This window comes from Lactuca virosa, chromosome 3 (genome assembly GCF_052849685.1).
Source record: "Lactuca virosa cultivar CGN04683 chromosome 3, Lactuca_virosa_CGN04683_v6, whole genome shotgun sequence".
NCBI lineage: Eukaryota > Viridiplantae > Streptophyta > Magnoliopsida > Asterales > Asteraceae > Lactuca > Lactuca virosa.
This window is the reverse complement of record NC_136428.1, coordinates 357,090,655-357,102,528: the sequence shown is the minus strand read 5'-3', so window position 1 is coordinate 357,102,528 and position 11,874 is coordinate 357,090,655.

Genomic DNA, 11,874 nt, shown 5'->3' with positions numbered 1-11,874 from the left:
TTTCTCAATTCCATCATAAAAGTAAGATTGAACTCCAGAGACGAACAAGTAACACTCTATTGATTTGTTTTCCTTCTGTTTGAACTCAGCCAGTTCCAACAAACACTGCTTCATGGAACTTTTCTTCGACTTCTCATTTCCTTGATATTTTTCTTTCAAGGTGTCCCAAATTTCCTTTGCAATTTTACAACTTCGTATGTAATTGTAAACTACTGGTGGAAGAGCACCACATACTTTCGAAAAAGCATCTCAGCAGAAGAACCAGCAGTTCCAACATTTTCACCCGCCTTAGTACGATAATTTTCAGTTTTGATACGTCTCCATAGATCTTCATCTGTTCCATTCAAATAGTCCTACATTCTGTCAGACCACTGCTCGTTGTATTCTGGAATAAGAATCGGAATCTTAGTAGATGATTAGAGCAAGTGTGAGAAACTCGACATGGTGTTCAAGTTGAAGTTCACCATTGTTGTACGGATAAATGAGATTTTAGATTTAAAAGAGAAATATGACAGGATAATCTAACAGAGAATAACCAGTAATCACTCAATCTAACACACAGAGTGCAAAATCAAAACAAAAAACTCAATTAAAACAAGTTTTCTGATTTAAACTGCGGAATATTTTGAATCAGAATGAGCGATTAAAAAAAATTGAAAAAACTAGAAAATTGTAATTGATTAGATGAATCCTTCTCTAATACCAATTCATGTGAGTTAGAATCGATAAACAAACAAGAAATAAATCAAAGAAAGTTGTAATAACACATCATGAAAATATAGTCTGATTGGTTCGTCTTAATCTGAAGTGAATACAAAGTTCTTAAGAGTGTTTACAAACTGAAGAGCACAAAACTTCTCATATTTATAGGGTACCATGGACTCAGCAAAACAAAATACAAGGAATAAACATTCTATCTTTGAATACAAATAGTTCCTTGTAAATACATAGACATTCGAAATCATTTGGATTTAGAACCCTTATAGACTGAAACTATTTTGACTCCACACAATATACGTTTTGACCCCTACAAAAAGCTTGTTTTGATGACGATATAATATTTTAGGATGTTTAAACTATTTTAAATATTATATAGAAAATGTATGCTATGTTTGCAAAAATTTCAAATTTGAAGTTTAATGATAAAATTTACAATGCACGTATATTTTCAAAAAAAAAATCCTTTATAGACTATAATATTGTATGCATAGTAGTAATTCAAAGTATGATTTTGGCACCGTACAATGTTTGAAAAACGATGATGAATGATAAATCTTTCACTATTTTAAAAACAAATATTTATTCACATTTTCTTTTCTTATGTCTTAGAAACATGCCTCCAAGAAGGTCTAATCGCCGAAACCTTCATGACGAAATACCCGATGTTGCTTAGTTGGTAACACAACAACTCATGGCAGCAATACTAAACATTGTCACACAAGTGTCTGCGGGCCGAGAAGCTAACAAGGAAATTAAAGAGGAAATCAGGGTAATAATGAGAGGGAATGTAATTACAAGTCCTTTATAGCATGCAGACCAAAGGAATTTCATGGGAAAGAAGGCAAAGTCGGATTACTAAAATAGATTGGTAGTACTTAATCGGTCCTTCATATTAGAAAATGCCCTGAACTTAACAAAGTGGAGTATGTGATTTGTCTACTCCAGGATAAAGCAAGTGCAAACCCGAGGTCGTGCAACGACATATCAACTAATTTGGGAGGACCAAAAGAAACTGTTGATGGATGAGTATTGTCCCAACGATGAAATTCTGAAGCTTGAGTCTGGATTCTGGAATCATTCCATGGTTGGAATGCAGATAGAAAAGTATATAGTCTGACTACATGAACTTGAAAAGTTGGTGCCTCACATGGTCAATCCTAAAGAGAAACGTATTGATTGCTACATCTGGGGTTTGGTGCCAGAGATTCGGAGAAAGGTTTCTTCAACAAACCCAACTACCATTCAGAGTGCGGTGAATTTGTCAAATCAATTGACCAACAATGTGATTCAAATTGGGAATTCGGTAAAGGGAAGCTTTAGTGGAAAGAGAAAGTCAGAGAATCAAGGAGAAAAGAAAAATGATGGTGACTCAGGAAGGAAGCAAAAAATCACAAGCAATTTCATGGTGAAAACAAAAGAACAAGTGTCGATGAATACTCAGGAACGAGGGCGGTACATTAGACCGCATCCAAAGTGCGACAAGTGTAGGTTCCATCATGAAGGAACTTCTCCAATTTGCCGGTAACAATTGTCAGAACCAGGGAAGGAAAGTCAACCAGAGAAATCAATATGGTCAGGCTAGGGTTGTAGCCTTTGGGATTGGTGTAGAAGAATCTCATCAAAACCCTGAAGTGATAACAGGTACGTTCCTCCTAAACAATCACTTTGCATCAGTAAAAATTGAGGTGGGAGCATATATGAGTTTTGTTTACTTAGAATTTAGACCATTAAAAGACTTGCAATCAAGAAAGGTGAAGAATGCTTATGCTATTAAACATGTTGATGGGTATAAAATTAGGGCTAATGACATAAACCAGGGTTGTATTTTGCACTTAGCTGATAAACTCTTTAGCATAGACCTAATTCCCATAGAGCTAGGAAGCTTTGATATAATAGTAGGTATGGATTGGTTACCCAAGAATAGGGCGGACATTGGTTGCTACGAGAAAGTCAATAGAATACCTCTTCCGAACGGGGAAACTCTTATCATACATATGAGAAGCCAAGAAGAAACCTGGACATTACATCGAGCATGAAGATTCACAAGTACCTGAAGGAGGATTGCATTGCATTCATGGCCCATGTGGTAGAAAAGGAACCAGAAGTAAACAAAATCAAGGATATCCTAGTGGTGCAGGACTGTCCTGAAGTGTTTCTGGTGAAATTGCCCGGTTTGCCCCCATACAAATAAGTCGAATTTCCGATCGACCTAATTCCTACATCGGCACCTATAGCACAAGCTCCATATCGCTTAGAACCATCTAAAAATACAAGAGCTATCAGGGAAACTTCAGGAACTTCTAAAAAAATGACTCATTCAACCGAGTTCTTCACCATGGGGAGCTCCAGTGTTGTTCCTCAAGAAGAAATATAGACCGTTGCAGATGTGTATCGATTATAGAGAATTAAACAAGTTGATCATCAAAAATCGTTATCCCCTACGTCGAGTCAGTGCTCCTACCATCTCCTTCCTCTTCTGACTCTTCGTCTGGGTCTTCCTCGGGATCCTCTTCGGAATCCTCCTCTAGCTCTTCCTCGGGAATCTCTTCGGGATCTTCCTCTAGGTCCTCCTCAATCCAGCCTCCATTACCCTGGTTGGGGTAGTAGGGATCCCCGGGAATGTGGAATCCTGCCATTTTGTCTGGTCGAGAATAGAGGCAAGAGAATTTTAAATAAAACTTGGGAGTAAAAGGGTAATTTTTTTGATAAGTATAATTTTTTATTTATTTGACGATTCCTATTTTTAACTAAATATCGAGGTTCGCTTGATTTTAACAGTTCTTTTTAGTTTTACAAAATACTCCTATAGTATTTCAAATTTGTAAGTTCGATTCTAGAATTTTATTTGGTAAGTTTTTGACTTCTTGCTCATAACGACCATTCCCCGACATACGTTGGTCACATCTAGGATAAATATAGTTGATCAAGCTATATTTATTCTCGATCTGATTACATACCCCGAGGCCTAACCGTAGTGTCACAACTTGCCTTAATACTTTTGTAAAATTTTGGCTATGATACTATACTTTTATAAAACTAGCATTTTATTTTTTTCAAAGTATAGTTTGTGAAAACGTTTTGTCAGAGGGTTTTAGTCCCATTGCATTTATAGTTTGTATATCTTATGTGGTTCGATATACTTAGTTCACTATAAACAATGCTCTGATACCAATCTATCACACCCCCAAACCAGAATGGCGGAAACATTCGGGGGTGGGTGACTTCACCTAGTATCATAACAATTGAATATTTGTAAAGAAAGTAAACCCAACCATCATACATATAATAAAAAGTTACATTGTTGCATGTAATACATGTTTCAAAAGAATATTACAAATATGATGATTTAAAATGTTTTTGATAACTGACGCCTTAGCGTTCCTTCTCCAAAAGCTGATGTTTACCTGTATTACTGATTCACTAAGAAATACAACTAGTTTTGAAAAAGTGTCATAAGTAGTTAGTGAGTTCATAAGCGTTTTTGGTACTAAAATTGTATGCCTTTTGGTAAAAATAACTAAGCGTGTTTCTAGAAAATCCAATATTTTCCATGTATGTGTGGTAGTCTGAAAAAGTTCCAAAGACTGGAATGCATAAGTATCTTCTATGCTAAAAATGGTGTAAGTGGATTTATACATATATAATGTACATACTGCATGCATTTAATAGTCTCGTAAATCAAAATTATTTTGATACTCCATGTGAGTTTTATAAACATGCTATTGACCCAGACTGTCTGTAACAACGTTCTTCAGGCGTTGCAGTGTTATGACGTTTGTCACCCCAGACCTGTCGGTCTAACTGTAGCTGACAGTATAGATCTATACACAAGTATCACGCTCTCCTTACAAGAGATTATGGTTTATAATACAGGACTTGAAATGCGTACTTGAGTGTACGGTGAAGCCGATTGTCTCACAAAACTTAGTATCAATAGATTTACGAAATGAAAAGTCCACATTTCTTGTAAATGAAAGTATTTCCTTTTTATTGTGTTTATGTAAAGATGTCAAGAATAACTTGTAAACTATACCCATTATAGTTTTTCAAAAGTGTGTTCCATTTGGTCATAAAACTCGGTGTGATACCAACTTTGCATGTCAAGTGTAACATTGGTAGTAATGTTGTTTAACATTTATAAGCAAAACGTAGGTAAAGTATTTGAGACCATATGTAACGATGCGTAGTTACAACATATGTTTTTCTCTTGTTTCACTTATATTCCCCCCCCCCCCCCTTAAAACATTACGTGAAAATGTAGGGGTATGAACTCACCTGGAAAGTGTGGTGATTTGAAGAAAACGAGATTTTCTCAGGCAGCATTTCGACCGGAAAGTGGTGAATTTTTCGGGAATCTCTGGGCTTTGGACCTTCGTCGGAACTTGGATACGGAACCGGGGCGTCAGGGTAGTCTCGGGATAGTAGAAGTATGAAACTAGGGAGCGAAATTCGTGAATGAGCAAGTAAAAGTCGGAAGTCTCGCATGCTATTTATAGGAGGGCTGCCAGGCGTCGTATGTTGGGCGTACGCCGAAGTACGCGGGGCGTACCTCGTACGCTGGGCGTACCCTCATACGCGGGGCGTACGTCAGCGATGACGTCTCCGGTCGCCGGTCTTCGGATGGGACGGTAGTAGAGGGTGTAGGGGCAACGTGGCCGATCCGAGGCCTTGCATTGGGTACGTTGGGCGTACTCCGAAGTACACGGGGCCTAATCCTTCGGATAAGCCCCGAAGTGTGTGCCCAAAACTTCAAAAATGCGTAACTTTCGCATACGAGCTCCGTTTTCGACGTTCTTTATATCCACGCGTAGTTGAGAATATACTCTACAACTTTCATGTAGACTTCGTCGGCAAATTTTAAATTTATTGTTAATTATATAATCTTTAATAGGCCGGGACAGGATAAATCCGTTAAAAATTCATAATTTCTTCATCCGATGCCCGTTTTCGTCTGTCTTTTTACCGTCGTACTACTATTGTAGAGATCTTCAATTCTCGTTTAGGTTGTGTCGGATAAAAATTGCTCGATCTCTATTTCGAGTTTTTTAGCTGTCTACTACTATATCCGAAACTTAGAAAATCATAACATCCTCATACGAAGTCAGATTTGGGCGTTCTTTTTATACACGCTCACGGTTTAAAATAATCTACGACTTTTGTTTAGATACTTAAGGCTAAAAAGTATTTTATTGAAATTTCACTTTTTACGCTTAACAGGGTTTTACCGGTTGTGTCGCGAATTTTCGATTGGTCATAACTTCTTCGTTATAACTCGGATTTGAGTGTTCTTTATATTTCTGTAAACCTTGACACAATATCTAACATTTTATGTATCCCAATTGAGACTCTAGAACACTTTATTTTTGACGCTATTTTTAATGATTCCAAAATAGATTATAACATTTGACTTTTGAACAATACACTGCCTTGGAATATCGGGTTGTCACACTGTGGGATCCAGTATTCTTTCACTTGGAGCTTCTGTTGAAAGGTAAAATCCATCACTTTGCTCATCATGTTCTTTAGATCTTGGTATTGAGGAACTTTTTGGGCTTTTTCCATATTTCCTTGAGATTTGGTTTGACTTGTGCTTTCCAAGCATTAAGACATCAGATCTGGACCTTGTGAGGTCCACAGAGTCCAAAGGTCCCAGCTTTATTCAGCCATGAAAGAGTTATTGTGCTTAAAAACCTTAGTTAGATCTTAAGTGGCATTATGGAGCAAACATGCCATGCATGAACATAAAGATTGAAGCTTTACGTGAAATTCGAACCTTGGGAGGCTAGATCTAGAGTTTGGAGTGGTAGATCTGGCTTAATAACATTTGTATAAGACTTTGACTTAAGGGACTCAGCGAGTCAATGAGCTGACTCGACGAGTCGGCTAGGGTTTTCCCCGATGAGTCTGGACAAGGGTGACTCGGCGAGTTGATGAGACAACTCGATGAGTTAAGTTTGGTTTTCGCGACGTTCTGAGGAACAGTGGGGACTCGGCGAGTCACATAGGTGCACTCGGCGAGTCAGGTCAACATGGACAGTTGACTCGAGTGTTGACTTCTGTTGACTTTAGTGTTTGGTCAAGGCAGGGTTTATGAGGACCATGGAGGGGTAAAATGGTCTTTTAACCATCTCACGAGTTAGAAAGAGTTTAGCTTGATTTTATATGAAGTTGTGATCTTTATGAGTTGATTAGAGATGCTTATTACGTGTAGGCGGAGATTAGGTTGTTCGAGGGTTATCGAGTTTTCTTTTCTTACTTACGAGGTGAGTCTTCTCACTATACTTACCATTAGTGGTATCTATGTGTGACCGGCGGGTCTTTTGCGCTTATTTGAGTTACATCATATTATGCATTTTGTTTGTGTGATATATATGCTACATTTTCTGTTTTACTGAGATAGGACCGGAGGGTTTCCACTAAGACAAGAACGGAGGGTCCAAACCGAGCTGTGATACCGGAGGGTCTTCACTAAGACACATGACCGGAGGGTCCACACCGAGATGCATGAGACCGGAGGGTACATGCCGAGTTATGGCCATGAGAGGCTTATTATTTGTGTATGTGGTATTTTGGGGAACTCACTAAGCTTTGTGCTTACCGTGTTGTGTGACATGTGTTTCAGGTACTTCTCAGGACCGCGGGAAGGCGCCGACATGATTGTACACACCTGTTCGAGACTTTGTTGAGGATTCTGGGATTTGACTTTTATTTGTTGATTTATGTTGACATTTGAGACACTTGTGGTTTTATGAAATATAATATATGAGTTTTATGTGTTTGTTTTTAAAATGAAAATTTTGGTTTGAAAATTTACGGTGTTACACATCTTTTTCTTTATTTTTATTTTCCACAACGGACTTTTCAGTTTTCACTGCCCAAAAACATTTTGATTTTTGTTGTTGAAAAGTTGTTGAGTTTTTTTTTCAAAGCATTTTCAATAGTGTTTAGATTCGAATAAAAACCTTCTTTTGTCACTCCTTTATTGTCTTCCTTAACCAGTGTGTTGATTTCTGGATCCACTTTATCACCATTTCCTATGGTGACAAATACTTTATTAGGAAACACCACTTCATATGCATCCTTGAACCTTGGATAGTTCACTGAATATGATTCAAGATAATGTTTTCCTTTATCTTTCAATACCTTTGTGTATTCCTTTGATTCCTTATAGACATGTTCACCTACAACTCTACGGATAGGTGTCTCATTCAAAACATCATCCTCATCGCTCACATAGTCTTCCACCTCAACATGATCAAGAGGATCACAAACTTCGAATTTAGAAGATCGATCACTGTTTACTTTCGACATTGAATCATGACATTTTTCTTTGCCTTTAGCCATCGAATTGACATTAATAACAGACACTTGTGAGAAATTTACACTCTCCTTAGCCTCAATTTCACTGATATTATCATAATCATCTTCGATATCAACAAAATTTTGTTGAGAATCAAATGTCGACTTCTTAGTCATGTTCAAAATCTTGACTTGTTCATTTTAATTAAAGTTTCATTAACAATATGTACAAGATCATCAGCATTCAAGTAATCATCAATCTTAATTATTCCATATGCGTATGAATCATTAGGAATTTTATCATATCCAGATATCTTCTTTTCACAATCATTAGAAGTTTCATCTATATTTTCTCTATTATAAGCCAAAAAGGAAGCAACTTTCGATGTTGTTCTTTTCATATGTCAGATGACTGATGCAGCTCAGTCAATTTTGCATACAAGCATTTGGATGAATTACACTAAATATTCCTTTGTTTGACTAACAACATGTTATCTGTCCTAACATTATCTCTATCTACTATAACAATTCTTATTTCAAGCTCTAAACTCTCGATGACGGTCTTCTTAACTTCGAATTTGTTTCAAACGTCATATAACAATGATTTCAATTGTTCAAATTCTCTACTCATGGGAATCAACATATCATTAACATAAGAGAAAGTATCATCAAATTCTGTTAAAACTGTATGATAAGTATTCGAAGGCATATTAAGAGATTCAAGAAGATCATGCACCTTCTTTATCATAGGAGATTTGTCAGCACTTGTTGAGACGAAACTTCTTCTTGAGATCTTCTCCTCATCAGAATCACCTTCTTCATACTGTACATACATAACTCCGTGTGTAGGATTTCACATCTCTTCATCATCAAACTCTGAAGACCAGATATGATATGTACCTTCATCCTTATCTCCTCCTCTAGCCATCAAAGTAATTCCTCTGGTTTGAGCTTTTATCTCCTCAATTTTTCCTGCGTAATATGCTTCCTCCTTCACTATCTCCTTCTTTTCTTCCCTCGTTCTCAACATACAGTCCTTTGCTAAGTGGTTTGACCCATTGCAGTAATTGCAATCATAACCCGAATCACCTTTAAGCTTCATCTCATTCTTCTCACTCAAGTTCTTTACTTCTTTCTTTTCCTCTTTCGAATCAACCTTCACATTCTTCCCAGTCGAACTGTTACCGTTAAACTATTTGATGTTCTTGAATTTCGGGTTGAAAGGTTTCTTGTAGAATTTCTTTAATTCGTTGTTTGAGTAGTAAGCCACTGCTTCATCATCAGTGTTAACCAGAAAACCATCTTCCTCAATATTAGCTTCTTCAATAGATTTGACTTCAGATTCCTTGGCATTCACTTTTGACATCAGCGCCAATGGTCCTCCCAAACTTAACCTTCATTCTTCAGCATTTTCATTTATCTGACTTTCATGAGCTTTCAGAACATTATACAGATTAGCCAACGAATATTCATCGAAACTTTCTTGATTTTTGATAATGAGGCTAATGGTTCTGCAATCTTTTCTCAATTCCATCATAAAAGTAAGATTGAACTCCAGAGACGAACGAGTAACACTCTATTGATTTGTTTTCCTTCTGTTTGAACTAAGCCAGTTCCAACAAACACTGCTTCATGGAACTTTTCTTCGACTTCTCATTTCCTTGATATTTTTCTTTCAAGGTGTCCCAAATTTCCTTTGCAATTTTACAACTTCGTATGTAATTGTAAACTACTGGTGGAAGAGCACCACATACTTTCGAAAAAGCATCTCAGCAGAAGAACCAGCAGTTCCAACATTTTCACCCGCCTTAGTACGATAATTTTCAGTTTTGATACGTCTCCATAGATCTTCATGTGTTCCATTCAAATAGTCCTACATTCTGTCGGACCACTGCTCGTTGTATTCTGGAATAAGAATCGGAATCTTAGTAGATGATTTGAGCAAGTGTGAGAAACTCGACATGGTATTCAAGTTGTAGTTCACCATTGTTGTACGGATAAATGAGATTTTAGATTCAAAAGAGAAATATGACAGGATAATCTAACAGAGAATAACCAGTAATCACTCAATCTAACACACAGAGTGCAAAATCAAAACAAAAAACTCAATTAAAACAAGTTTTCTGATTTAAACTGCGGAATATTTTGAATCGGAATGAGCGATTAAAAAAAATTGAAAAAACTAGAAAATTGTAATTGATTAGATGAATCCTTCTCTAATACCAATTCATGTGAGTTAGAATCGATAAACAAACAAGAAATAAATCAAAGAAAGTAGTAATAACACATCATGAAAATATGGTCTGATTGGTTCGTCTTAATCTGAAGTGAATACAAAGTTCTTAAGAGTGTTTACAAACTGAAGATCACAAAACTTCTCATATTTATAGGGTACCACGGACTCAGCAAAACAAAATACAAGGAATAAACATTCTAGCTTTGAATACAAACAGTTCCTTGTAAATACATAGAGATTTGAAATCATTTGGATTTCGAACCCTTATAGACTGAAACTATTTTGACTCCACACAATATACGTTTTGACCCCTACAAAAAGCTTGTTTTGATGACGATATAATATTTTAGGATGTTTAAACTATTTTAAATATTATATAGAAAATGTATGCTATGTTTGCAAAAATTTCAAATTTGAAGTTTAATGATGAAATTTACAATGCACGTATATTTTCAAAAAAAAAATCCTTTATAGATTATAATACTGTATGCATAGTAGTAATTCAAAGTATGATTTTGGCACCATACAATGTTTGAAAAACGATGATGAATTATAAATCTTTAACTATTTTAAAAACAAATATTTATTCACATTTTCTTTTCTTATGTCTTAGAAACATGCCTCCAAGAAGGTCTAATCGCCGAAACCTTCATGACGAAATACCCGATGTTGCTTAGTTGGTAACACAACAACTCATGGCAGCAATACCAAACATTGTCACACAAGTGTCTGCGGGCCGAGAAGCTAACAAGGAAATTAAAGAGGAAATCAGGGTAATAATGAGAGGGAATGTAATTACAAGTCCTTTATAGCATGCAGACCAAAGGAATTCCATGGGAAAGAAGGCAAAGTCGGATTACTAAAATAGATTGGTAGTACTTAATCGGTCCTTCATATTAGAAAATGCCCTAAACTTAACAAAGTGGAGTATGTGATTTGTCTACTCCAGGATAGAGCAAGTGCAAACCCGAGGTCGTGCAACGACATATCAACTAATTTGGGAGGACCAAACGAAACTGTTGATGGATGAGTATTGTCCCAAGGATGAAATTCTGAAGCTTGAGTCTGGATTCTGGAATCATTCCATGGTTGGAATGCAGATAGATAAGTATATAGTCTGACTACATGAACTTGAAAAGTTGGTGCCTCACATGGTCAGTCCTGAAGAGAAACGTAATGATCGCTACATCTGGGGTTTGGTGCCAGAGATTCGGAGAAAGGTTACTTCAACAAACCCAACTACCATTCAGAGTGCAGTGAATTTGGCAAATCGATTGACCAACAATGTGATTCAAACTGGGAATTCGGTAAAGGGAAGCTCTAGTGGAAAGAGAAAGTCAGAAAATCAAGGAGAAAAGAAAAATGATGGTGAATCAGGAAGGAAGCAAAAAATCACAAGCAATTTCATGGTGAAAACAAAAGAACAAGTGTCGATGAATACTCAGGAACGAGGGCGGTACACTAGACCGCATCCAAAGTGCGACAAGTGTAGGTTCCATCATGAAGGAACTTGTCCAGTGTGCCGGTAACAATGGTCAGAACCAGGGAAGGCAAGTCAACCAGAGAAATCAATATGGTCAGGATAGGGTTGTAGCCTTTGGGATTGGTGTAGAAGAATC